Source organism: Bufo gargarizans, chromosome 1 (genome assembly GCF_014858855.1).
Source record: "Bufo gargarizans isolate SCDJY-AF-19 chromosome 1, ASM1485885v1, whole genome shotgun sequence".
NCBI classification, from domain to species: domain Eukaryota; kingdom Metazoa; phylum Chordata; class Amphibia; order Anura; family Bufonidae; genus Bufo; species Bufo gargarizans.
The window spans coordinates 269,528,993-269,556,969 of NC_058080.1; the positions used below are offsets into that span (position 1 = coordinate 269,528,993).

The 27,977-nt window shown below is 45.3% G+C and overlaps 1 protein-coding gene across 1 annotated transcript in view; it reads left to right on the forward strand.

Moving 5' to 3' along the window:
- GC (GC vitamin D binding protein) overlaps window positions 1–27,977 on the forward strand; it is a 319,714-nt gene that overhangs the window by 238,017 nt on the left and 53,720 nt on the right. The window lies entirely within an intron of this gene.

The following is a 27,977-nucleotide window of genomic DNA, read 5'->3' on the forward strand; positions in this document are numbered from 1 at the left end:
CCCAGCCTCTATATAGCTGGAGTCACGTAGCGCTCCACGTTATTCTGCTGTTACTAGTGTAGGGAGAGGATGCTGCTGGTGATTTCAGGGAGAGAATAGGAGAGAATCTTTGTTCAGAACTTGAATCTAACTCAGCGATCTACATACATTTAGTTGTGTGGGTGCAGGGCACAATCTTTTTACCCTGCCCTGAGCCCAGTGACGGAAAAAAATAACTTTTATACGTCTGTTAGTTAGGTAGGTGGCGGCGACGGCCATTTTATGCAAGCTCAGTCCACCAGCACTGCATCTGAGTTTTTGTGACATTGAAATCCAAGCTTGAAAAACTGCACTAATAATCTGGGTTTTTTTTTAAATCACCCTTTTTTGGCAATATACAACATCTGGTGCATTTGCAGGATTAGTCAGTGTGCAATTTAAGGTAGAAATACAGCCATAATTTTCTGGGTTTTTAAAAACACACTTTTTGGGCCAAAATACCAAATTTTACAGCAATTGCAGCATCAGCACGTGTGAAATTCAATGGTTATATACAGCTTTCATATTCTTTTAGTAAAAAAACACATCAAATACGCTATTGGTAGCCACTTGTATCGAAGCGGCTGTCCGGCATGAAAAGTCACTGATCATTCCATTACTTGGTCTTTCCGATACTTTAGAACATGCGCAAAGTTCAACACCCTGAATTAATACGGTAGTGCGGTATTCAGAATAATGCATACACTTCACCGTCACTTTTAGTTCAGTCGTGGAGCAATAGACTTATGCGCTAGATCAGTGACAGCACAACAGTGAATGGGTAAACAGTATTCCGGCTTGAGTGCAGCGGTGTCCATGAAAAAAAGAGCAATACATGAGGATTCTCAACGACAACATCAGGAAGTCTGCAGAGAAACTTGGCCTTGGGCATCAGTGGACATTTCATTATGACAATGACCCAAAACACACAGCGAAAGTGGTGAAGAAATGGTTAGCAGATAACAACATTAACATTTTGGAGTGGCCCAGCCAGAGTCCAGACTTGAATCCAATTGAGAATCTGTGGAGGGAGCTAAAGATCAGGGTGATGGTAAGAAGACCCTCCAACCTGAAAGATTTGGAGCTTATTGCTAAAGATGAATGGGCAAAAATACCTGTGGAGACATGCAAAAAGCTGGTCTGCAATTATAGGAAGCGTTTGATTGCTGTAATAGCCAATAAAAGCTTTTCTATTGATTATTGAGAAGGGTTTGAATAATTGTGGACTGGACACTTTTTGCTCAAATGTATATAAAAGCTGAGAAATATTTTTTTTTCAACAATAATGCCTCTTGTACATAGTCTTATTATCTTTTGGGAGACACCTATGTCATTTTCCGCCCCAGAATTACTTGCTGGTTGAATAAAAGTAACTTTAAGTCAACATTTGCCAGGGGTATAAATAATTATGGGCAGCACTGTACATCAACAGCTCAACACAGAATGATGTCTGTTAGTTCTGCACAAGTATCTCCTTGCAGGCTGTCACTGCTGATTGGCTGATGAAGCTTTTTTTCAGCCTCTGAACCAATCAGGACAAGGCCTCCCACTTAGTCTCAGGGTCATGTGAGCATCCTTCTCCCTTGTGGTTTGGCCCGACAACATATGCAGTATAATAACAGTGTGTACCATTTTATTGGATTCATCCAAAACAAACTTCAGAGAAGCCTAATAATTGGCACCACTTCTTGGTAACACAGTCTCCACTTTTTACAATAGGTCATTGCTTATTTCCCGCATTATTCTAAATTTACCTCTGCATAGTTCACAGGGCATGTCTAAAAAAACTCTTCTATAGATGTCATTGAGTCCCCATCAGACCATTGTGCCTATTTTCACGGTGCGGTTCCCCGTGTTGTGTGTTTCCATGCAGGCTGGCTGCAGGCTCCCTAGCATACTGGCTGCAGGTTGCCTCCTGTGCAGACTTGTTGCTAAGGGCTGCGTGCTGGCTGCGGTATCTGTATTCTGTTCAGTGTATCCTGGTTGGCAAGGGCAATGCCCAGTTCTGTATCGGTGTATGCTGGTTGTCAGGGGAAACATCCAGTTTTGTTCCTGTGTGTCTGTCTGTCTGAGGTCCAGTTCTGATGAGGTTAACTTCCCCTGTCTGCTGTGCCTGGGTGTGTCTTCTGTGTATTTGATATGTCCTGTTCTGATCTGTTCCTGCTCCATATTATGTTATTTGTTCCTGTTCTGTTCCACATTTTCACCTAGCAGAGCATATATGCGTCTGAGCGCCTATCAGTGCGAAACTGCGTCCATTATCTGTTCCTGCCCTGCATGTTCTGTTCTTGTCTGTCTCCGGAAGGGGGTTCCTGGCTTCCCTGGAGGGGGAATCACTAACCTGCGTGTTCCTCTGGTTCTGTTTGTCTGTTCCACTGGAGGTTCCACCAGCCTGTTCCTGGTAGGTAGGAGCCAAGTGTACCGGGACCTTCCTGGAGGTGCGACCAGTGAGCCCTCGCCCCAGTCATCCCCACCATCCAGGGCCCTGTGAAGTGAGGCTTACTGGCTCCACCCTCCGGGTTTTGCTGGGGTTGGCCGGTGCCTCGGGAAACACCTGGGTAGTTGAGATGCCTTTGATGTTAGGAGTTTGCAAGGGTGCAAAGCAAGACTGTGTAGTCAGTGGAGTCAGTAACTAGGCTAGTTGGTATTGATAAATAACTCTCTCTTTACCTAAGAGCGGAATGGGAGTAGTGGTACATCCAGCAATTCCAAGGCAAATAACACAGTGCAATCCATTACCCAATATCAGCGGATAGACAAAAGCAATGATGTGGGATGTAGTACTGCTCTCTGTCGGGATATAAAGCAAATGGCTTTATATAAATGAAAGGATCAAAGACAAAATTTCATAGGCAGTTGATCCCCGAGGTGGATATATATAACACCTCAAAAAGAGTTTGATCGGTTATTTAATTATATTGTGCAATCAGTAAAACAAGGTACGAGCATCTATGCAAAAATATTAATGATTTATTATTCAATAATTTAAAATACAATCAAGGGTTAGTCAATGTAAAACTCAGTAATATGCAATGATACACAGTGATATGTAGTACCCAAAATTTGCCACTAGATGACAACAACACAAATACCAGCATATTCACAGTACCTCTCAGACAGAAGAAAATAATACAATCCGTCTCAACCACAATTTTTAGATATAAAAACTCAATAATGTTAATAAAAGATACAAACCCTTGCTCTGCACCCAACTATGACAAATCTCGGATAATGGAGTAGCAATATAAATTATTAAGCCTGGTATTGACTATGGAATGAAATTATTCCAATCAGAGAGTTACCTCTGAAATAGGAACATAGAAACATAGAAACATAGAATGTGTCAGCAGATAAGAACCATTTGGCCCATCTAGTCTGCCTAATATACTGAATACTATGAATAGCCCCTGGCCCTATCTTATATGAAGGATGGTCTTATGCCTATCCCATGCAGGCTTAAACTCCTTCACTGTATTTGCTACCACTTCTGCAGGAAGGCTATTCCATGCATCCGCTCCTCTCTCAGTCAGTAAAGTAATACTTCCTGATATTACTATTATATTATTCTATTTTACTATTATTATTATTCAAATTTAAAACTATGTCCTCTTGTAGCAGTTTTTCTTCTTTTAAATATTCTCTCCTCTTTTACCTTGTTGATTCCCTTTATATATTTAAAAAAGTTTCTATCATATCCCCTCTATCTCGTCTTTCTTCCAAGCTATACATGTTAAGGTCCTTTAATCTTTCCTGGTAAATTTTATCCTGCAATCTATTTACTAGTTTAGTAGCTCTTCTCTGAACTCTCTCCAAAGTATCAATATCCTTCTGGAGATATGGTCTCCAGTACTCCAGTACTGCGCACAATACTCCAAATGAGGTCTCACTAGTGCTCTGTAGAGCGACATGAGCACCTCCCTCTTTCTACTGGTAATGCCTCTCCCTATACACCCAAGCATTCTGCTAGCATTTCCTGCTGCTCAATGACATTGTCTGCCTACCTGAAATAATAAAACCTAAATCCCTGAGGTTAGGACTGTATCACTGATTTTATATTCTGCTCTTGGGTTTGGGTTTGTACGCCCCAGGTGCATTATCTTGCACTTATCAACATTACATTTTAGTTGCCAGATTTTTGACCATTCCTCTAGTTTTCCTAAATCCTTTTCCATTTGGTGTATCCCTCCAGGAACATCAACCCTGTTACAAATCTTTGCATCATCAGCAAAAAGACACACCATACCACCTTACCATCGAGGCCTTCTGCAATTTCGCTGATAAAGATATTAAACAATATGGGTCCCAGAACAGATCCCTGAGGTACCCCACTGATAACAAGACTATGGTCTGAATATACTCCATTGACTACAACCCTCTGTTGTCTGTCCCTTAGCCACTGCCTAATTTATTCAACAATATGAGAGTCCAAGCACAAAGACTGCAATGTGGGTGTTGGGATTCAAACCCGTGACCAGCCACATCCCAGGCAGTAGCCCTGCTTACTAGGCTACCATCCTCTCTGGACATTCCTCCCTGAAACCTATTAGTTAACCTCAGTCTTGCCAAGCCTTGCTCATCACCCTTGATTCCCCACACCTGGTACTTCCCTATATAAGTCCAGCCCCTTGCACTCTAGCTTGCTGATTATTGAGCTCCTGAGCCTTGATCAAGCTTCTCCTCATCTGTTGCTCTTGCTACTGCTGGAAGTCCACTGCTGACCAGGAATTGCCTACCAACTACTCTTCTGCCTTATCCCTACCTACTGAACTGCTACCACCGTTGCCATCCGGATTGTCTGACCACGCTTACTGCCGCCTGCCCTGACCCACCGCCTGCCTACCGACTACTCTTCTGCCTTATCCCTACCTACTGAACTGCTACCACCGTTGCCATCCGGATTGTCTGACCACGCTTACTACCTGCCTGCGGTCCTTGCCACTGGGCTCCACTCCTACCTCCAGCCAGCGGTCCTCTGACACAGGTGAGCCTGTAGGACTGTTACAGAATAATCAGCCACACTATGGAGTCCGCAATGGCCACTCTGCGTAAGCAGGTCTCTGAACTTCAAGAATTTGGTACTACATATCAGGAGAAATTTGCCCAGCTCCAAGTCGTAGTCCAAAGCCAACAAAGCGAGATTATTGAACTACAGAGGCAACTCCTGGACGTCCGCGGCACGGCTGCAGACGCCCGCATGCCACTCCCACCAAGATTCGGCGGTGATAGACGTCAGTATCGGGGGTTTCTAAACCAATGCCGCATCTATTTTCAGATGTACCCGGCCCCCTTCACCACCGAGAAGAAGAAGGTGCTATTCATGGTCAATCTCCTGACGGATGAAGCATTAGCATGGGCATCACCATACGTGGAGACTAACAGTCAGCTCCTGAACAACCTAAACAACTTCATCACCGCAATGAGCCAAGTCTTCGACGACCCCAACCGCTGTGCGACAGCCGAGGCGCGACTACATAGTCTGCGGCAAGGGAGACGCTCCGTCGCCGAATACACCGCTGAGTTTCGCCGTTGGGTCACGGACACCACCTGGAACCCAGCGGCACAGAGGAGCCAATTCCGGCGAGGCCTGTCCGAATTAATAAAGGACGAACTCGCCAGAGTTGAGGCCCCGGACGATCTGGATGACTTCATTCAGTTATGCATCCGGATAGATCAAAGACTCTCCGAGAGGAAGAAAGAAAGACTCTGGTCCTTGGACCACAGACCCACTTATTCCTTCTCTTCCACCGCCCAGCGCGACCCCCGGTCAGCAACTGAACCTATGCAGGTCGACGCTCTACGTAGGTCTCTATCCACAGCTGAGAAGGAGAGACGGCTGGCCGAAAACCTCTGCCTCTACTGTGGGGAGCCGGTTCATTTTGCCATCAAATGTCCTCATAAGATCCGAAAGACTATTGCCGTCACGGAACTAAAGGAGCAACCACAGACTCCAACCCCACCAGCAGCCCCTGAAAATAACAACACGGCGGCTCATGGATCCCACTTCATCGTCCCCATCCTCATCGAGATTGAGGGGCGACAACTCCCCTGTTCAGCGATGTTAGACTCCGGGGCGGGAGGCAACTTCATGGGTCTTTCTTGTGCCAAAATGGCCGGCCACCTTGGAGTCATGGTTGAGTTTGAGCACTTCGAGCCGTGCGATTTCTGGTACATATAGTTGTAGGTCCTGATGAAACCAATGACCGTTCTTAAACGTAAGGCTGACATTGCCTGTGGGGTGGGAGAGGAAGGGGTCATTTTCATATCCTTCTTTGATTGTGCCCAGGAGTTCTTTAGAGTAGGTGGCCCCTACGACCCTTCTCTCGGGCAAGATGTTATTTTGGCCCTTGTTACTCTGTGAGGGCTCGGAAAACATTCTGGAGAGGGCGTCAGCCTTGCCGTTTTTTGATCCAGGGCGATAGGTGATGAGATAGTTGAAGCGGGAAAAGAATAGGCTCCATCTGGCCTGTCTGGCTGAGAGTCTCTTAGCGCTGCGGATGAACTCGAGGTTCTTGTGGTCAGTTAGTACGATTATGGGGTTGGTGGCTCCCTCCAGCAGGTGTCTCCACTCGGAGAAGGCATCCTTGATCGCCAGTAGTTCTTTGTTCCCGATGTCATAGTTCTTCTCAGAGGGGGACATCTGGCGGGAGAAATATGCGCACGGGTGTAATAGCATCCTCTCCCCTGTCCGTTGTGACAAAACTGCCCCCACCGCAGAGTCTGATGCATCCACTTCGACTGTAAATGGGAGCTCGGGGTTCGGGTGGATTAGGATTGGGGCAGAAGTGAAGAGGAGTTTCAACTTGGTGAAGGCCTCCTGGGCCTCGGGTGTCCAGGAGAAGGGGACTGCCTTCTTGGTGAGTTGGGTGATTGGTGCTATGACCTTGGAGAAGTTCCGGATAAACTTCCGATAGAAGTTGGAGAAGCCAATGAATCTTTGTATCTCCTTCTCGTTTTTTGGAACGGGCCAGTTCATCACAGCTTGGACCTTCCCCGGGTCCATACTTAGGCCCTCTGGGGAGATGATGTATCCGAGGAACTGAGTGGTGGTTCGCTCAAACTCGCATTTCTCTAGCTTGATATAGAGAGAGTTCTGTCTGAGCCTCTGCAGTACCCTGCGGACGTGTTCGCGGTGCTGCTCGAGGCCTTCAGAGAAGATCAAGATGTCGTCCAGGTAAACGACTACAAACAGATCCAGCATGGACGTCGTTAATGAAGTGCTGGAAGGTGGCGGGAGCATTGCAGAGTCCGAAAGGCATGACCAGGTACTCGAAATTACCATAACGTGTCCGGAAGGCGGTCTTCCATTCGTCCCCAGGGCGGATTCGGACGAGGTTGTAGGCCCCTCGAAGGTCGAGTTTGGTGAAGATCTTCGCTTCCCGGAGTCTCTCAAGGAGTTCGGAAATCAGTGGGAGCGGGTACCGGTTTTTTACGGTTATGTCATTAAGCTTTCTGTAGTCTATGCAGGGACGCAGGGAGGAGTCTTTTTTCTCTACGAAGAAAAAGGGGGCTCCCGCGGGAGAGGTGGAGGGCCGGATGAACCCCTTCCTCAGGTCCTCGTCCAGGTACTCTTTCAGAGCCTTGAGTTCAGGCTCTGAGAGGGAGTAGATACTGCCAAAGGGTATTTCGGCCCCGGGCAACAGTTCTATAGGGCAGTCGTAGGGTCGGTGTGGTGGCAGCTTGTCTGCGTTTTTCTTGTCGCAGACATCCTGGAACTCGCTGTATTGAGGGGGTAGCAGATCCTTGACAGATAGTTTTGAGATGGTGGTGTCTTCGGGTGGAAGGACGGGTTTGTGGGAGCAATTTAGCGTGCAGAACTCGGACGGGAATCGTATGCAGCGGGTTTCCCAGTCCACCGAGGGGTTGTGGGTGGCCAACCATGGGATGCCCAAGATCACTGGGAACTTCGGGGAGGCGATCAGAGAGAAGTGGATCTTTTCACGGTGATCTGGTTCTATGAGGAGTTGTAGTTCGGTGGTCTCGTGAGTGGCCGGCCCCGAGGAGAGTGGGGATCCGTCGACGGTTTCCAGGTCAATGGGGGCTGCCTTGATTGTCAGTGGAATATTCTTTTCGCGGGCGAAGGTTAGGTCCAGGAGCTTCTCTCCCGCTCCTTCTGGTGGCCAACATACAGGGAGGACATCAAGAGGTACATCTCCTCGTGCACGGTCTGTGCCCACAATAAGACTCCTCGTTCCTCTCCCGTGGGTCTGTTACAACCTCTCCCGATTCCCTCCCGCCCCTGGGGCTCGATCTCCATGGACTTTGTGGTAGACCTTCCTGCTTCAAAAGGGATGAACACCATCCTGGTCGTGGTCGACCGTCTCACCAAGATGGCCCATTTCATCCCCTACAAAGGCCTACCCACAGCCAAACAGACGGCCGATCTTATTCTCAGAGAGGTCTTCAGGCTGCATGGGATCCCGGACGACGTGGTCTCCGACCGAGGTGTACAATTTGCCTCAAAGTTCTGGAAGAACTTCTGCCTGGCGCTCGGGGTTAAAGTGAACCTGTCCTCTGCTTTCCACCCTCAGTCAAACGGGCAGACGGAGAGAACTAATCAGACCCTAGAGCAATACCTACGCTGTTTCAGCTCCCACCTGCAGGATGACTGGCTTGATCATCTCCCCACGGCCGAGTTCGCCTACAACAATGCTGAGCACAGCTCAACAAAGCACAGCCCCTTCTTTGCTAACACAGGCTCACACCCGGTGTTCATTCCCCACCTACCCGTTGCCTCCACCCTCCCAGCAGTGGCCGAACGCCTAACAACCCTACAGGAGGCACAAGAGAACATTATAGACAACCTCCAGCTTGCCCAGAGGCACTTTAAACAGGGAGCAGACAGACGTCGCAAACCCACCCCGGGCTTCCATGTGGGAGACAAGGTATGGCTGTCCACCAGGAACCTCAGATTGAAGGTCCCCTCCAAAAAATTTGCCCAAAGATACATGGGTCCGTTCCGGATCACCGCACAAATCAACGAGGTCACGTTCCGGCTCGACCTTCCGGACTCCATTAGGGTGCACCCTGTCTTCCATTGCTCTCTCCTCAAGCCATACGTGGAGAACACCTTCACAGGCCGCCACTCGCCCCCACCACCACCCGTGAGGGTACAGGGTGAAGAAGAATACGTTGTCGCAAAGTTCCTCGACTCCAGGATCCACCGGGGAAGACTACAATACCTAATTGGGTGGGAGGGTTACCCTCCCGAGGATAACTCCTGGGAGCCAGAAGAGAATGTCCACGCCCCCAGACTGGTAAAAGAGTTCCACCAACGGCACCCCGGTAAGCCTGCCCCTGCGGTGCCCGGAGGTCACCTTGGAAGGGGGGGAGTACTGTCGGGATTCGAACCCGTGACCAGCCACATCCCAGGCAGTAGCCCTGCTTACTAGGCTACCATCCTCTCTGGACATTCCTCCCTGAAACCTATTAGTTAACCTCAGTCTTGCCAAGCCTTGCTCATCACCCTTGATTCCCCACACCTGGTACTTCCCTATATAAGTCCAGCCCCTTGCACTCTAGCTTGCTGATTATTGAGCTCCTGAGCCTTGATCAAGCTTCTCCTCATCTGTTGCTCTTGCTACTGCTGGAAGTCCACTGCTGACCAGGAATTGCCTACCAACTACTCTTCTGCCTTATCCCTACCTACTGAACTGCTACCACCGTTGCCATCCGGATTGTCTGACCACGCTTACTGCCGCCTGCCCTGACCCACCGCCTGCCTACCGACTACTCTTCTGCCTTATCCCTACCTACTGAACTGCTACCACCGTTGCCATCCGGATTGTCTGACCACGCTTACTACCTGCCTGCGGTCCTTGCCACTGGGCTCCACTCCTACCTCCAGCCAGCGGTCCTCTGACACAGGTGAGCCTGTAGGACTGTTACAGTGGGACAGTATCAAAAGCCTTACTAAAGTCTAGATAAGCAATGTCTACTGCACCTCCACATTCTATTATTTTAGTCACCCAATCAATAAAAATGTATAAGATTAGTTTGACATGATCTCCCTGAAGTAAACCCATGCTGTTTTTTATCTTTCAATCCATGGGATTTTCGATGTTCCACAGTCCTCTCCTTAAGTATGGTTTCCATTAATTTCCCCACTATTGATGTCAGGCTTACTGGCCAATAGTTGCCCAATTCCTCCCTACTACCTTTCTTGTGAATGGGCACAACATTTGCTAATTTCCAATCTTTTGGGACGACTCCTATTACCAGTGATTGGTTAAATAAATCTGTTAATGGTTTTGCTAGTTCACCGCTAAGCTCTTTTAATAGCTTTGGGTGTATCCCATCAGGCCCCTGTGACTTATTTGTATTAATTTTAGACAGCTGACTTAGAACCTCTTCTTCTGTAAATACACATGCTTTAAAATATTCATTAGTCTTCCTTCCTAACTGAGGTCCTTTTCCTCCCTGAACAGAAGTATTCATTGAGGCAGTCAGCTAGTTTTCTTCTTTTGTTTTAATTTGGTAATTCCTTGTTTTAATTTCATTTTTTCATTTATGTATCTGAAGAATGTCTTATCGGCTTTTTTCACTGACTGAGCTTATTTCTCTTCTGCCTGTGCTTTAGAAGCTCTTATAACTTGCTTGGCCTCTCTCTGCCTAATCTTATAAATTAGCCTATCATCCTCATTATTTTTCTTTTTTTTATAATTACTAAAAGTACCACAGTGGTCTCTTCCTTTGTTTTGCTTTTACTGACAAGGCTAATGCAATTATCTGTTGCGTTCAATAGTGCCACTTTTAAGTAGTCACATTTCTCCTGGACTTCATTAATCTAATTTTAGAAAAGTCTGTTTTTCTAAAATCTAAAACTTTTGTTTTTGTGTGGTGTGACTCAGTCACTGTACTTATAGTAAACCACACTGACTGGTGATCACTAGATCCCAAGCTGTCCCCTACAGTAAGATCAGATACCAAATTCCCATTTGTGAATACTAAATCTAAAATGGCCTCATTCCGGGTTGGCTCCTCAACTACTTGATGTAGAGATAATCCCAGTAGGGAATTTAGAATATCTGTACTCCTGGCAGAACTAGCTATTTTGGTCTTCCAGTTTACATCAGGAAAATTAAAGTCTCCCATAATGATAACTTCCCCCTTCAGTGTCATTTTAGCTATTTCCTCAACTAGTAGATAATCTAATTCTTTGAATTGGCTAGGTGGTCTATATATCACACCTACACGAGTTACCTTATGATTATCAAGCTGCAACGTAACCCAAACTGACTCTAAATTGGTCTCGCTAACTTGTATTAAATTAGATTTTATGCTATCTTTCACATACAGGGCCACCCCTCCCCTTTCTTGCCTTCTCTGTCTTTCCTATATAGAGAGAACCCTGGTATTACTCCCATTGAACCATGTCTCAGTAACAGCCACTAAATTTATATTCTCAGAGGCCATTATAGACTGAAGTTCATTGATCTTATTCCCTAAACTGCGAGCATTTGTAGACATTTTTTAACCTATGTGATACTGGCATCTTCTGGCATTGTTCCGGGGGGCAGTCGGACTGCTGGATTTTCACTCTTTTTGCCCCCCTTTCCTATTTTAAATGCTCCTTAGCAAATACTTTGAACTGTTCACTAAGGACATTCGTTCCCTTGAGAGAAAGATGCAAACCATCTTTCTTGTACAGTTCTTTTCCATTCCAACGAGAGCTAACATTAGACACAAAGCCAAACCCTTGGTTCAGACACCATTCACCAAGCCATACATTGAATTCCTTAGTGTGCATCTTCCTGTCATGTTGAAGGTTATGCACAGGCAAAACTGCAGACAATGAAACAGTTGATGCAACCTCCCGTAAATCATTACCAAGTGTGTGAAAAGCTTCCTTCACCTTTGAAACCGCATTGCAAGCCAGATCATTTGTCCCAAGATGGACAATAACATCCACCTCCCTTTCCTGCTTTGCTTGCCTAACAATATTAAGGATAAGTAGTCTGTCCCAATATTTAGGTCTTTTATTCAGCAATACGCATCTTTGCTGAATATTAACAATATTGATGCAGCTCCTTTTAACACCAAGCATCCGCACTAAGCGGGGAGTTGGCTAAATATCAGGCTATTTTTTTTATTTTTTTTTTAAATCAATTATTTTATTTTCAAAAAAGAGGTAGAGACACAGAATTTTACAATGTATCAAATCAAATATCATATTACTAAGTACATTACTATACAGTACAACATGTTCTCATCATATATCAAATCCCCCTCTTATTTTATACCCACCCGCCACTTCCTCCCCCCCGCCCCTCTTTCTCCGCAGAACCGCCGCTATCCTACCTATTTTTATTTAATATTATTATTATTTGATGTTATTTATTTCCACCTACCCCATATCCGCTGCCAAACTCTTTTTTTTTTTTCCCCGTATAGGCAAGGCTATATTCATACAACTTTACACTGTCCATATACTCTTTCCATTCCTGGAAGTTAGGGTATTTTATAGAGCCCCAGTGTTTAACTATTATTATTTTGGCCAGGGCAGTACCCCGGAGCCAGAGTAGTTGCTCAGTTTTATTTTTATTTATCTCTGGGAAGGTGCCCACGATCGTCAAGTCAATTCCCACTTCATATTTCAGGGGGGAGTTATTCTGTAATTTCCGAAATATTTTAGTCCACAACTCTTTTATACCCGGACATTCCCACAGCAAGTATATGTGTTCACCTCTGTCTTTATTACATTTGTAGCAATTCTGTTTTCTATCTTTGTAAATGTTATGCAGAAAGGCTGGTGTATAATAGAGGCGGTGTATAATTTTTAGAAGAATCCATGCATGGGCCGGGGAGACCGTAGACCTTTTAATATTTTTATAGACAGTGTCCCAAGGGGGTATATTGAACTGCTTGGGATACTCTGACCATACGTCGAACTTGTTGCCAAATGTACTCAAGCATTCTTCTGAAAGGATTTATTATTGTTTTCTTCTCAGAGGGACCTTTCTCAAGAATAGAGAAGACATCTTCCCAGGGTCTACAGTTCTCCCCAAAAACAAGCCATATACATTTATTCTTTCGATTCCTCACACACCACCTTAGCTGTGCGGCCAAATAGTATCCTTTTAAAAAGGGGGTGGAGATACCACCCTCTTCTTTATAAAGATACTGTATTTTGATTCTAACTCGTTTGCGCCCCCATTATAATTCATTAAAGAGGTTCTCTAATTTATTAACCACTTCAACCCCGCTAGCTAAAACCCCCTTAATGACCAGGCCACTTTTTACACTTCTGCACTACACTACTTTTACCGTTTATCGCTCGGTCATGCAACTTACCACCCAAATGAATTTTACCTCCTTTTCTTCTCACTAATAGAGCTTTCATTTGGTGGTATTTCACTGCTGACATTTTTACTTTTTTTTTTTAATTAATCAAAATGTAACGATTTTTTTGCAAAAAAATGACATTTTTCACTTTCAGCTGTAAAATTTTGCAAAAAAAAACGACATCCATATATACATTTTTCGCTAAATTTATTGTTCTACATGTCTTTGATAAAAAAAAATGTTTGGGCAAAAAAAAAATGGTTTGGGTAAAAGTTATAGCGTTTACACACTATGGTACAAAAATGTGAATTTCCGCTTTTTGAAGCAACTCTGACTTTCTGAGCACCTGTCATGTTTCCTGAGGTTCTACAATGCCCAAACAGTAGAAAAACCCCACAAATGACCCCATTTCGGAAAGTAGACACCCTAAGGTATTCGCTGATGGGCATAGTGAGTTCATAGAACTTTTTATTTTTTGTCACAAGTTAGCGGAAAATTATGATTTTTTTTATTCTTTTTTCCTTACAAAGTCTCATATTCCACTAACTTGCGACAAAAAATAAAAAATTCTAGGAACTCGCCATGCCCCTCACGGAATACCTTGGGGTGTCTTCTTTCCAAAATGGGCTCACTTTTGGCGTAGTTATACTGCCCTGGCAATTTAGGGGCCCAAATGTGTTAGAAGTACTTTGCAATCAAAATCTGTAAAAAATGACCGGTGAAATCCGAAAGGTGCACTTTGGAATGTGGGTCCCTTTGCCCACCTAGGCTGCAAAAAAGTGTCACACATCTGGTATCGCCGTACTCAGGAGAAGTTGGGGAATGTGTTTTGGGGTGTCATTTTACATATAACCATGCTGGGTGAGAGAAATATCTTGGCAAAAGACAACTTTTCAATTTGTTTTATACAAAGTTGGCATTTGACCAAGATTTTTATCTCACCCAGCATGGGTATATGTAAAATGACACCCCAAAACACATTCCCCAGCTTCTCCTGAGTACGGCGATACCACATGTGTGACACTTTTTTGCAGCCTAGATGCGCAAAGGTGCCCAAATTCCTTTTAGGAGGGCATTTTTAGACATTTGGATCCCAGACTTCTTCTCACTCTTTAGGGCCCCTAAAAAGCCAGGGCAGTATAAATACCCCACATGTGACCCCACTTTGGAAAGAAGACACCCCAAGGTATTCAATGAGGGGCCTAGCGAGTTCATAGAATGTTTTTTTTGGGCATAAGTGGAAATTGATTTTTTTTTTTTTTTTTCTCACAAAGTCTCACTTTCCGCTAACTTGGGACAAAAATTTAAATCTTTCATGGACTCAATATGCTCCTCAGCGAATACCTTGGGGTGTCTTCTTTCCAAAATGGGGTCAGTTGTGTGGTGTTTGTGCTGCCCTGGCATTTGAGGGTCTCCGCAATCATTACATGTATGGCCAGCATTAGGAGTTTCTGCTATTCTCCTTATATTGAGCATACAGGTAATGAGATTTTTTTTCCCGTTCAGCCTCTGGGCTGAAAGAAAAAAATGAACGGCACAGATTTCTTCATTCGCATCGATCAATGTGGATGAAAAAATCTCTGCCAAAAAAAAAAAAGGAGGGGAAAGGCGTCTGCCAGGACATAGGAGCTCCGCCCAACATCCATACCCACTTAGCTCGTATGCCCTGGCAAACCAGATTTCTCCATTCACATCAATCGATGTGGATGAATAAATCATTGCCGGGAATTTTTTATTTATTTTTTATATACAAAGTATTTGCCAAAGCATAGGAACGCCGCCTCCTCCTCAGCTCGTATGCCTTGGCAAACGTATCTGTTACTGCAGAGTAGAAATCTCGTCTTGCAGTGCCGCATACACCGACTTGCATGTAATCTGACAGCAGCGCAATGCTTCTGTCAGAATGCACATCAGTGCTGCAGCTAGTCGATCGGTTGGTCCACCTGGAAGGTAAAAAAAAAAGAAAAAACCAGGCCGCAACGCAATAATTTTATTAACTTTGGAACAGAACATATAAACTTTAACTTTTTGAACTAAACAGTAACCTTTTTGCTTACTGATGTTTTTGTTTTTTACCTTTATAGAACAAACCTCTCCTTCCCCATAGGTCAATGTGCAAAGCGCAAATCGCCCAAAGATGTGGCGAAGTGCGTTATGCACTTTGTCCCAGGTGAAAGGAGACGTTTGCAGCAGCTGTGCGTGAATGGGCCCTAATAGCCCTGTGTGCCTGTCCTGGTGAGATGATCCCTATGCTAGGTGTACCTGTGTGTGGTACTTCCGGAAACACTCCCTTAAGCATAGGGCAGGGTGGTCAGGACAGTCAGGACAGAAATAGCGGGTGTCACGCCTTATTCCACTCCTGCTACAGACACGACATCTTTTTCGGGTGACGGTTGGGTTGAGGTACCAGCAACGACATTGGGGAAATGTCGCTCGTGTAGACGGCTAACTACACTGGTGGATGGGGCCACGGAACCTCCTGGGTACAGGAGGCTCTCGATGATCTCTTCCTGAAATTTGAGGAAGGATCGTGTTCTCCCAGCCTTACTGTAGAGAACAAAACTATTATACAGAGCCAATTGAATCAAATATACAGACACCTTCTTATACCAGCGTCTGGTTCTGCGGGAAACTAAATACGGAGACAACATCTGGTCATTGAAGTCCACCCCTCCCATGTGAAGGTTATAGTCGTGGACTGAGAGGGGCTTTTCAATGACACGGGTTGCTCGCTCAATTTGTATTGTCGTGTTTGCGTGAATGGAAGAGAGCATGTAAACGTCACGCTTGTCTCTCCATTTCACCGCGAGCAGTTCTTCGTTACACAGTGCGGCCCTCTGCCCCCTTGCAAGACGGGTGCTAACGAGCCGTTGGGGGAAGCCCGCGCGACTAGTTTGCGTGGTACCACAGGCGCCAATCCGTTCTAGAAACAAATGCCTAAAGAGGGCCACACTTGTGTAGAAATTGTCCACATAAAGATGGTACCCCTTGCCGAATAAGGGTGACACCAAGTCCCAGACTATCTTCCCACTGCTCCCCAGGTAGTCAGGGCAACCGACCGGCTCCAGGGTCTGATCTTTTCCCTCATAGACACAAAATTTGTGGGTATAGCCTGTGGCCCTTTCACAGAGCTTATACAATTTGACCCCATACCGGGAGCGCTTGCTTGGGATGTATTATTTGAAGCCAAGGCGCCCGGTAAAATGTATCAGGGACTCGTCTACGCAGATGGTTTGCTCTGGGGTATACAAATCTGCAAATTTCAGGTTGAAATGGTCTATGAGGGGCCGAATTTTGTGGAGCCGGTCAAAAGCAGGGTGGCCTCTGGGACGGGAGGCGGTGTTGTCGCTAAAGTGCAGGAAACGCAGGATGGTCTCAAATCATGTCCTGGACATAGCAGCAGAGAACATGGGCATGTGATGAATTGGGTTCGTGGACCAATATGACCGCAATTCATGCTTTTTAGTTAGACCCATGTTGAGGAGAAGGCCCAAAAAAAATTTAATTTCGGAAACTTGGACTGGTTTCCACCGGAAAGGCTGGGCATAAAAGCTTCCCGGGTTAGCGGTTATAAATTGTGTGGCATACCGATTTGTTTCTGCCACAACTAAGTCTAAGAGCTCCGCAGTCAAGAACAGCTCAAAAAATCCCAGGGCCGAACCGATCTGAGCTGTCTCAACCCGAACTCCAGACTGGGCGGTGAAAGGGAAAACTACAGGTGCGGCTGAAGTTGGGGACTGCCAATCAGGGTTTGCCAGCACCTCAGGGATTCTAGGGGCTCTACGGGCACGTCTTTGCAGTGGCTGCGACGGGGTCACTACTGCACGTGCCACCGTACCAGCTTCAACTGCCCTTCTGGTGCTCGCTACTTCACCATGTTCTGTTACTAGGTCCAGGAAGGGCTGCGCTGCGCTGCTGGTGTATGCCTCACCACGTAATCCGACAGCACCAGCCCCACTCTGCTGCTCTTGAAGCGGATCCTGCGCAACCTGCGGTCTAGCGACACGGGGCCGGGTATGCATGGTGTTATCAGGGACCTCAGCCTCCTCGTCCGAACTTTGGGTCAGAGAGCCACTGCTTTCTACAGGTTCGTATTCTGACCCGCTAGATTCATCAGATGAGGGTTCCCATTCCTCATCCGACTGGGTCAGAAGCCTGTAGGCCTCTTCAGAAGAATACCCCCTGTTTGACATTTGGGCAACTAAATTTAGGGGTATTCCCTGAGACTACCCAAGAAAAAAAAGCAAGCCTGTCTTACAAATGGGAGGCTAGCGAAGTACCGGAGGCCGCCGCGGTTGATAAAAAATATCAAAACTGATTTTTTTTATCGCCGCAGCGCGTGTAAAGTGAATGTGCAGTGATAAAAAAAAAAAATTCTGTCACTGCGGTGGGGCGGGCGTGGGTGAACGCACGTGTGGGCGACTGATCAGGCCTGATCGGGCAAACACTGCGTTTTGGGTGGAGGGCGAACTAAAGTGACACTAATACAATTATAGATCTGACCGTGATCAGTTTTGATCACTTCCAGATACTAAAAAAGTACAAATGCTGATTAGCGATACGCTAATCAGCGAATAACGGACTGCGGTGCGGTGGGCTGGGCGCTAACTGATCCCTAAACTACCTAACCAAGGGGCCTAAACTATACCTAAAACCTAACGGTCAATACCAGTGAAAAAAAAATGTGACAGTTTGCACTGATCACTTTTTTCCTTTCACTAGTGATTTACAGGGGCGATCAAAGGGTTAATTGGGGTTCAGGGGGGTGATCTGGGGCTAGTATGTGGTGTTTGGTGTACTCACTGTGTAGCCTGCTCCTCTGCTGGATCCAACCGACGAAAAGGACCAGCAGAGGAGCAGGGCAGCCATATAACAGATCATATTTACAAATATGATCTGCTATCTGGCTTGTCATTGTTTTTTTTAAAAATCAGCAACCTGCCAGCCGCAATCATTGGCTGGCAGGTTGCTGACGAAATGTTCCTTGAACTTTTGCCGGCCCGCGATGCGCATGCGCGGGCCGGCTGTGACCGAAGTCTCGCGTCTCGCGAGATGACGCACGGATGCGTCCAGGTGGAGTAAATCAACCACCTCCCGGACACATCCGTGCGTTATGCGGTCGGTAGGTGGTTAAAGAACTTATCTTCTATCATTATTGGGCTTGCGTTAAATACATATAGTAACATTGGTAATAATGTCATTTTAATAAGCGCAATACGGTTTATTTGTGACAGAGGTAACCTTAACCATGTTCTAATTTTGGCCTTAACCTTGTCTATTATTGGGAATATGTTCAATTTCTCATAATGTTCCAACTTAGTCCCTATATGGATACCCAAGTAAAGTAGCGATTCTGCTGGGGTCAGGACGCTCACCCGATAATTATAACCCGGTGGGACAGGGCGTCTCAGTGGGAGAAATTTAGATTTTTCCCAGTTTATCTCGTATCCAGATAAGGATCCGAATTCATCCATACTTTCCATAACCCTGGGTAGGTTCCTATGCCCCTCCCCCAAAAATAGCATTGTCCGCATAAAGACTTATTTTATCGGCCTCTCCGTCACATCCGAAGCCCTGTATTTCCTTATCTGCTCTAATTTTACATGACATTGGTTCTAAAAACAACAAAAAAGCAAAGGGGAGAGGGGGCATCCCTGACGTGTTCCCCGGGTCAATGAGAAGTAGGGGGTATACTCCCCGTTAACTCGGACCCTAGAGACCGGATTTCGAAAGAGAACCTGGACCCATCTAGAAAAGTATTCTCCCATCCTCACTCTAGACATCACTCCCCAGAGGAAGGGCCACTCCACCCTGTCAAACGCCTTAGAGGCATCAAGAGACAGGATGGAGCAGTCTTCCCCCCTCCCCATCTGAACATTCAGGAAAGCCCCTGTGATAAGTGTGGTGATGTCACTACATCACCCAGAATGCACTTCTGCTACTGAAGTAATGTTGCTCATTTACCCCTAGATGACACTATTACCTAAGCTATTAGTATCATTCTATTAAGGGTTAATCATCCAAATATGACTTTATCTCACATTGCATACACATGACCTCTGGAACATAAATCAAAGCTATAGGGATCAATTCTGAGACTTCTTACCAATGAAGGACAGACTTCTAGGCACCACTTTGAATGTTTCTGACACTGATAATTTATGGGACTTATAATAATATGAAGTCTTGTTTTCTCACAGAGATATCTGTGCCTCCGCTGCTACACCAATGGTTAATTGATTGTTAGTAAAAACACCACATCTTTACAGATACTCATTAACAAAGTCCATACCCAAACTGTCTTTATCATATAATTGGAATATATGTGTTCCTAAGAATATATATATGATAGCAGATACATAAGCGTCCTTAACCCCTTCCCGACCGCAATCTGTATATATACGTGATAGCTGTACATACCCCGTGCAGCTACCATGTATATGTACGTTCTGGCAGCTCTTTAATCCAAGCGCTGCAAAGCGCTTGTAATTAAGCTTCTGCCCCTGCCCTGTATGCTGTCACGGACAGCATACAGTGCAGTAATGCCGGCAAGGGACCAATCAGAGTGGCCCCTTGCCGGCAATCGATCCGATTGGTTAGTCTGTGCAGACTAGCCAATCGGATCGCGGCAGTGAAAAAATGCCGGTTTCAGGCTCTGATCTGCGCTCTGCAGAGCAGAGCCTGAAAGCAGATAGTGTAACTCATGTCCCCTAATCTGTGGCCCTCCAAGCCCTTAGTGCCCCTCTGTGCCCTGCCGATCTGTGCCCCGCCGATCTGTGCCCCTCTCCTACGCTGATGGCATGCGGTCCGCCCCCTCCCCGCCCCCTGCATTAATTTTCTAGCCGCCCCTCCTGCCCCAGCATCCCTCGATATTGTAGGCAGCCTCCCGACCCCCCCCCTTTCCAGCGCTGCCCCCCGATCCCCCTGCTGTGTGCGATGATGGCGGCTCCATTACTGAGCCGCCGTCATCAGCAGAGAGTGTCAGCTCTATGCTGACACTCTCCTGTAACCCCTATAGATGCCGCGGTTGCGGCATCCATGGGGTTAAAAGAGAGCTCCCTCTCTCCACCATCGGGGCTGCAGCGCTGTGATTGCAGCACCCGATGGTTGCCATGGCAACCGGACGCGGTTGCCATGGCAAAGGCGTCCAGTGCTGCCACCTACGGGCAATCTGGAAGTACTATACTTTGGAATGCAAGAGCATTGCAAAGTATAGTACAACTATCAGCCCTACTGGATCTTCAAGATCCAAGAGGGAACTGATAAAAAAAAGTGAAAATAATAAAAGTAAAAATAAATAAATAAATAAAAATGTAAATTAGAAAAAAGAAATTGCCTTTTCCTATAAAAAATGAAAAAATAAAATAAAATATTAGGTGTCACTGCGTCCGTAACGACCATCTCTATAAATATATCACATGATAGACCCCGTCCGATAAACACCATAAAAATAAAATTAAAAAATCAGTGCCAAAAAAGCTATTTTTGTCACCTTACATCACAAAAAGTGCAACAGCAAGCGATCAAAAAGGCTTATGACCCCCCAAACCGTAACCTCGTCCCGCAAAAAATGATACCCTATTTAAGACAATCGCCCAAAAAATAAAAAAGCTATGGCTCTCAGACTATAGAGACACTAAAACATCATTTTTTGGGTTTCAAAAATGCTATTATTGTGTAAAACTTAAATAAATAAGAAAAAGTATACATGTTAGGTATTGCCACGTCCGTAACGATCTTCCCTATAAAAATATCACATGACCTAACTCCTCAGATGAACGCTGTAAAAATAAATAAATTAAAACTGTTCCAAAACAGCCAATTTTTGGGTCACCTTGCCCCACAAAGTGTAATAATGAATGATCAAAAAATCCTATGTACCCAAAAATGGTACCAATAAAAACCTCAACACTTTCTGCAAAAAACGAACCCCTGCACAAGACGATCGGCACAAAAACAAAAAACATATGGCGTTCAGAATACCAATCCAGCACAATCTACCTTACAAAAACCGTATGGCATTCCTTTACTTCTGTGCCGTGCCGTGTGCCCGTACAGCAGTTCATGACCACATGTGGGGTGTTTATGTAAACCGCGGAATCAGGGTAATAAATATTGAGTTTTGTTTGGCTGTTAACTCTCAATGTGTTAAAGAAAAAAAAATTATAAAATGGAAGATCTGCCAAAAAAGTGAAATTTAGAAATTTCATCTCCATTTTCCTTTAATTCTTGTGGAACGCCTAAAGGGTTAACAAAGTTTTTAAAATCAGTTTTGAGTAACTTGAGGGGTGTAGTTTCTACAATGGGGTCATTTATGGGGGTTTCCACTATGTAAGCCCCACAAAGTGACTTCAGACCTGAACTGGTCCTTAAAAAGTGGGTTTTGGAAATTTTCTTAAAAATTTTAAGAATTGCTTCTAAACTTCTAAGCCTTCTAACGTCCTAAAAAAAAAAAAAATGACATTTCCAAAATGATGCCAACATAAAGTAGACATATGGGGAATGTTAAGTAATAAATATTTTATTAGGTATGACTTTCTGTTTTAGAAGCAGAGAAATTGAAATTTTGAAAATTGTGAATTTTTCCAAATTTTGGGTAAATTTGGGATTTTTTCATAAATAAAGGTGAAATATATTGACTCAAATATATGACTATCATGAAGTACAATGTGTCACAAGAAAACAATCTCAGAATGGCGTGGATAAGTAAGTGTTCCAAAGCTATTACCACATAAAGTGACGCATGTCAAATTTGTAAATTTTGACCTGGACACTGGGGCATCAATGACCCTTGGTCATGAAAGGGTTAATAATACGTAACAATATAAAACAATACATATGTCTTATTGATTTTCTTATACAAAACTAAGGTTAACTATAAGTATAAATAGATATCACAGATTTTCTGCCTCATTAATAAATACCAAACTGTAGAGGTAATTAGCACCAACTGTGTCTGGAGAGCACCCTTATCTCCTGTCATAAATCCCTAAGGGTCTATTCACACGTCCGTTGTTTCTTTCCTGATCTGTTCCGTTTTTTGCTGAACAGATCTGTACCAGATCTGGACCCATTCATTTTCAATGGGTCCTGAAAAAAAATCTGACATTGTGCTGTCCGTTTTTTTTCAGGACCCATTGAAAATGAATGGGTCCAGATCTGGTCCAGATCTGTTCAGCAAAAAACGGAACAGATCAGGAAACAAATAACGGACGTGTGAATGGACCCTAAGGAGATAAGAAGGCCTCTTTTCAGACTGGTACATCCAAGAAATTATCTGAACTGTCCTTCCCATGACCCTCTCTCGGCCATCTTTAAAATACATGCATATAGCAATATGGCCTTTTATAGGTATATATTATGACAGAGTGTCACAATGTTTGGCAGAGAAAGTGCTGGATGGTGTGTACATTGCACCAAGTTTCCGTCACTTCGTGTGTTAAAAGGCTCCAGGAAGGTTTGGTTTTCTTTGTTTCCAGAAGCTTCCTGGGAAAAAGAAAGCCAGTTTAGGGTCCTGGAGCTGGTCAGGGAAGAGTTAGGTAGGTTCCCTGACCACCCAGAGCCAGTCCGGGTTTTACCTGCCTGGGGGGAATGCTCACACAGATGTACTAATTAAGTTAGCAGCACTGACCCAGGAGCTCTCTCTCTCTCTGGGAGTCTAAGCAGTCTGTTTGAGAAGCTGCAAGCCTAGGAGCTCTGAGAGCTGTCAGCTTCTCTACCTAACTACTGAACTGTAAGTTGCTCTGTTTTCCCCTCTGTTTTGTGTTATGAGTTCAGCTAGGGCTGCCGAGTGAGATAGGCAGGAGCCAGATGGCTATTGTTTATTTTGGTTTTGTTTGTTATTTTGAGCAACTTGCAAAATAAACTAGCAACAGTCTGACTCACAAGCTACAAAGGTGTTGGTGTTCCTGTTTCTGCCTAAAACAACCCTGCAGGAAGGTGTAACAGTTCACCATATATATATAAGCTTGAGAAAGGCTCGCAAGAGCTGAAACGTCGCAAGTTTTGCCATAATATGGGTGAATAAAACTGCTTTGATTTTTCATCACAACTTGGAGTGCAGTCCTGTTCTCTTGATTATACTATTGGGGATTGCCATTACCCCTTTTGGATATTGCACCCACTTTCCTTGGACTTTCTTCTTCTATATATATATATATATATATATATATATATATATATATATATATATATACAGTACAGACCAAAAGTTCTCATTCAAAGAGTTTTCTTTATTTTCATGACTATGAAAATTGCAAATTCACACTGAAGGCATCAAAATTATGAATTAACACATGTGGAATTATATACATAACAAAAAAGTGTGAAACAACTGAAAATATGTCATATTCTAGGTTCTCCAAAGTAGCCACCTTTTGCTTTGATTACTGCTTTGCACACTCTTGGCATTCTCTTGATGAGCTTCAAGAGGTAGTCACCTGAAATGGTCTTCCAACAGTCTTGAAGGATTTCCCAGAGATGCTTAGCACTTGGCCCTTTTGCCTTCACTCTACGGTCAAGCTCACCCCAAACCATCTCGATTGGGTTCAGGTCCGGTGACTGTGGAGGCCAGGTCATCTGGCGCAGCACCCCATCACTCTCCTTCGTGGTCAAATAGCCCTTACACAGCATGGAGGTGTGTTTGGGCTCATTGTCCTGTTGAAAAATAAATGATGGTCCAACTAAACGCAAACCGGATGGAATAGTATGCTGCTGCAAGATGCTGTGGTAGCCATGCTGGTTCAGTATGCCTTCAATTTAGAATAAATCCCCAACAGTGTCACCAGCAAAGCACCCCCACACCATCACACCTCCTCCTCCATGCTTCACGGTGGTAACCAGGCATGTAGAGTCCATCCGTTCACCTTTTCTGCGTCGCACAAATACACGGTGGTTGGAACCAAAGATCTCAAATTTGGACTCATCAGACCAAAGCACAGATTTCCACTGGTCTAATGTCCACTCCTTGTGTTCTTTAGCCCAAACAAGTCTCTTCTGCTTGTTGCCTGTCCTTAGCAGTGGTTTCCTAGCAGATATTCTACCATGAAGGCCTGATTCACACAGTCTCCTCTTAACAGTTGTTCTAGAGATGTTTCTGCTGCTAGAACTCTGTGTGGCATTGATCTGGTCTCTAATCTGAGCTGCTGTTAACCTGCGATTTCTGAGGCTGGTGACTCGGATGAACTTATCCTCCGCAGCAGAGGTGACTCTTGGTCTTCCTTTCCTGGAGCGGTCCGCATGTGAGCCAGTTTCTTTGTAGCGCTTGATGGTTTTTGTGACTGCACTTGGGGACACTTTCAAAGTTTTCCCAATTTTTCGGACTGACTGACCTTTATTTCCTAAAGTAATGATGGAAACAAAAGAACTAAAGGGGCAGTAGAACTAAAGGGGCAGTAGACTGAATAAAACTTTACTTTTAATACATCAGGAGATAAAAAAGCCCCTACTAGACAAACAACGATTAAGACGTGCCCGGTGGGTATAAGCACCGAACAAAAAATGCCACTGGTAAACAGGCAGGGGGGGGTGTGATAGACGGGCGGCGGATACGTAAACACAGACCACTAGCCCTAGTACCTCCCTGCTTGACCTGTGACACCCTATAAGTATCCGAGTGACGGGGTCCAAAAAACCCCGCAAGGGGTGGCCCAGACAGGAACTCTGTTCCTAGATACAATTCCCTGGTGAAGCCCTATTAGAGCAGTGCCAGAAAAAATAGGTGGAGTTCCTACTTGGGGATACTGAAGGGTACAAGTGAACACAATACAATAAAGAAAAAAAAGGGGTATAACACCACCTGAATGTAAGAGGTCAGAGTGAGTGCATACCTATATAGTCCCGACGCGTTTCTTCAGTTTAGAGCCCCAAGATTCTTCAGGGGACACGGGGCTGCGTGTTCATGTAAGTCAGACCTTGACTACGCCTAAGGACAAAGACATGTGCATCTAAAAATATGTCACTATAGCAATAGTCAGATAGACAGAAAGTGAGCCTCCCCCATTGTCTGTATGAGATCTAGGAGAGGTATAGAACTTACTTAGTTTGCGGCTGCGGTCGAGAGTGGCTGTTAGCGCACTGTGTGGCAAGACCCAGTGTGGTGGTGTCTGCTGCAGTTGTGACCGGCACTGGTGGGGTGAAAAGCGCCGCATTATAAGGCTAGGGGGCCAGGTGGAGCGCATCAGTCGGAACTCGTGGACTTCCGGTATGTGCGCCCCTTGATGACGCTACTGTATGGCGTCCTGAGGTTGCGGTCACGTGGGCGGAAGTGACGTTATCGCGCCTGCGCCTCTCTCATGCGTGCCATGGAGCTTGTGTGGAGCGCACGGCCGGCGCCATGTTCTGACATCATCCGGCCGCGTCGCGCCACCCATGTATCTGTCAGAGACGCGGTCACATGATCGAGGCCAAGCCTCGGTCATACGGGCGCAGTGATTCCTCTTTATGGCCGGACTGCTGTGCATATCCACGATAGTGCAGTCGGCCGTTTCCACAGTAAGACAAAGTATCCTGTCTTATTATCTCCTACATTAAGCAGGGTACTTATAGATTAAGCCTAAAAAATGGATGATTCCCCATTTAACCACATGTGGGAACCTACACCCATCCCGGCTATGGAAGGTGAGGGGGGGGGGGGGGAATCGGAAAGGGATGGGGGGAGACGTATTGCTCGCAAGTCCAAATTGGACTTGCGAGCAATACGTCTCCCCCCATCCCTTTCCGATTTCCCCCCCCCCCCCCTCACCTTCCATAGCCGGGATGGGTGTAGGTTCCCACATGTGGTTAAATGGGGAATCATCCATTTTTTAGGCTTAATCTATAAGTACCCTGCTTAATGTAGGAGATAATAAGACAGGATACTTTGTCTTACTGTGGAAACGGCCGACTGCACTATCGTGGATATGCACAGCAGTCCGGCCATAAAGAGGAATCACTGCGCCCGTATGACCGAGGCTTGGCCTCGATCATGTGACCGCGTCTCTGACAGATACATGGGTGGCGCGACGCGGCCGGATGATGTCAGAACATGGCGCCGGCCGTGCGCTCCACACAAGCTCCATGGCACGCATGAGAGAGGCGCAGGCGCGATAACGTCACTTCCGCCCACGTGACCGCAACCTCAGGACGCCATACAGTAGCGTCATCAAGGGGCGCACATACCGGAAGTCCACGAGTTCCGACTGATGCGCTCCACCTGGCCCCCTAGCCTTATAATGCGGCGCTTTTCACCCCACCAGTGCCGGTCACAACTGCAGCAGACACCACCACACTGGGTCTTGCCACACAGTGCGCTAACAGCCACTCTCGACCGCAGCCGCAAACTAAGTAAGTTCTATACCTCTCCTAGATCTCATACAGACAATGGGGGAGGCTCACTTTCTGTCTATCTGACTATTGCTATAGTGACATATTTTTAGATGCACATGTCTTTGTCCTTAGGCGTAGTCAAGGTCTGACTTACATGAACACGCAGCCCCGTGTCCCCTGAAGAATCTTGGGGCTCTAAACTGAAGAAACGCGTCGGGACTATATAGGTATGCACTCACTCTGACCTCTTACATTCAGGTGGTGTTATACCCCTTTTTTTTCTTTATTGTATTGTGTTCACTTGTACCCTTCAGTATCCCCAAGTAGGAACTCCACCTATTTTTTCTGGCACTGCTCTAATAGGGCTTCACCAGGGAATTGTATCTAGGAACAGAGTTCCTGTCTGGGCCACCCCTTGCGGGGTTTTTTGGACCCCGTCACTCGGATACTTATAGGGTGTCACAGGTCAAGCAGGGAGGTACTAGGGCTAGTGGTCTGTGTTTACGTATCCGCCGCCCGTCTATCACACCCCCCCCTGCCTGTTTACCAGTGGCATTTTTTGTTCGGTGCTTATACCCACCGGGCACGTCTTAATCGTTGTTTGTCTAGTAGGGGCTTTTTTATCTCCTGATGTATTAAAAGTAAAGTTTTATTTAGTCTACTGCCCCTTTAGTTCTTTTGTTTGCATTTTTGAGCAGTATACCGGGAGGCCTTAACGGTCCTTCCTGCTAAGACCACCATTTATTGTAAAGTAATGATGGCCACTCGTTTTTCTTTACTTAGCTGCTTTTTTCTTGCCATAATACAAATTCTAACAGTCTATTCAGTAGGACTCAGCTGTGTATCCACCTGACTTCTCCACAACGCAACTGATGGTCCCAACCCCATTTATAAGGCAAGAAATCCCACTTATTAAACCTGACAGGGCACACCTGTGAAGTGAAGACCATTTCAGGTGACTTCCTCTTGAAGCTCATCAAGAGAATGCCAAGAGTGTGCAAAGCAGTAATCAAAGCAAAAGGTGGCTACTTTGAAAAATCTAGAATATTACATATTTTCAGTTGTTTCACACTTTTTTGTTATGTTTATAATTCCACATGTGTTAATTCATAGTTTTGATGCCTTCAGTGTGAATCTACAATTTTCATAGTCATGAAAATAAAGAAAACTCTTTGAATGAGAAGGTGTGTCCAAACTTTTGGTCTGTACTGTATGTGAGTGTCATCTTTTGCACTGTTATGTGTAGTGTTGAGCGAATCAAAATAAATTGACTTTGATCTGAATTTCAGTAAAACTTTGATTCACCATGAAGCTGAATTTCCTTGCGCTTCATGGCAAGATGTGGTCTGAGCTGCAGGCAGCATGTTATAGAG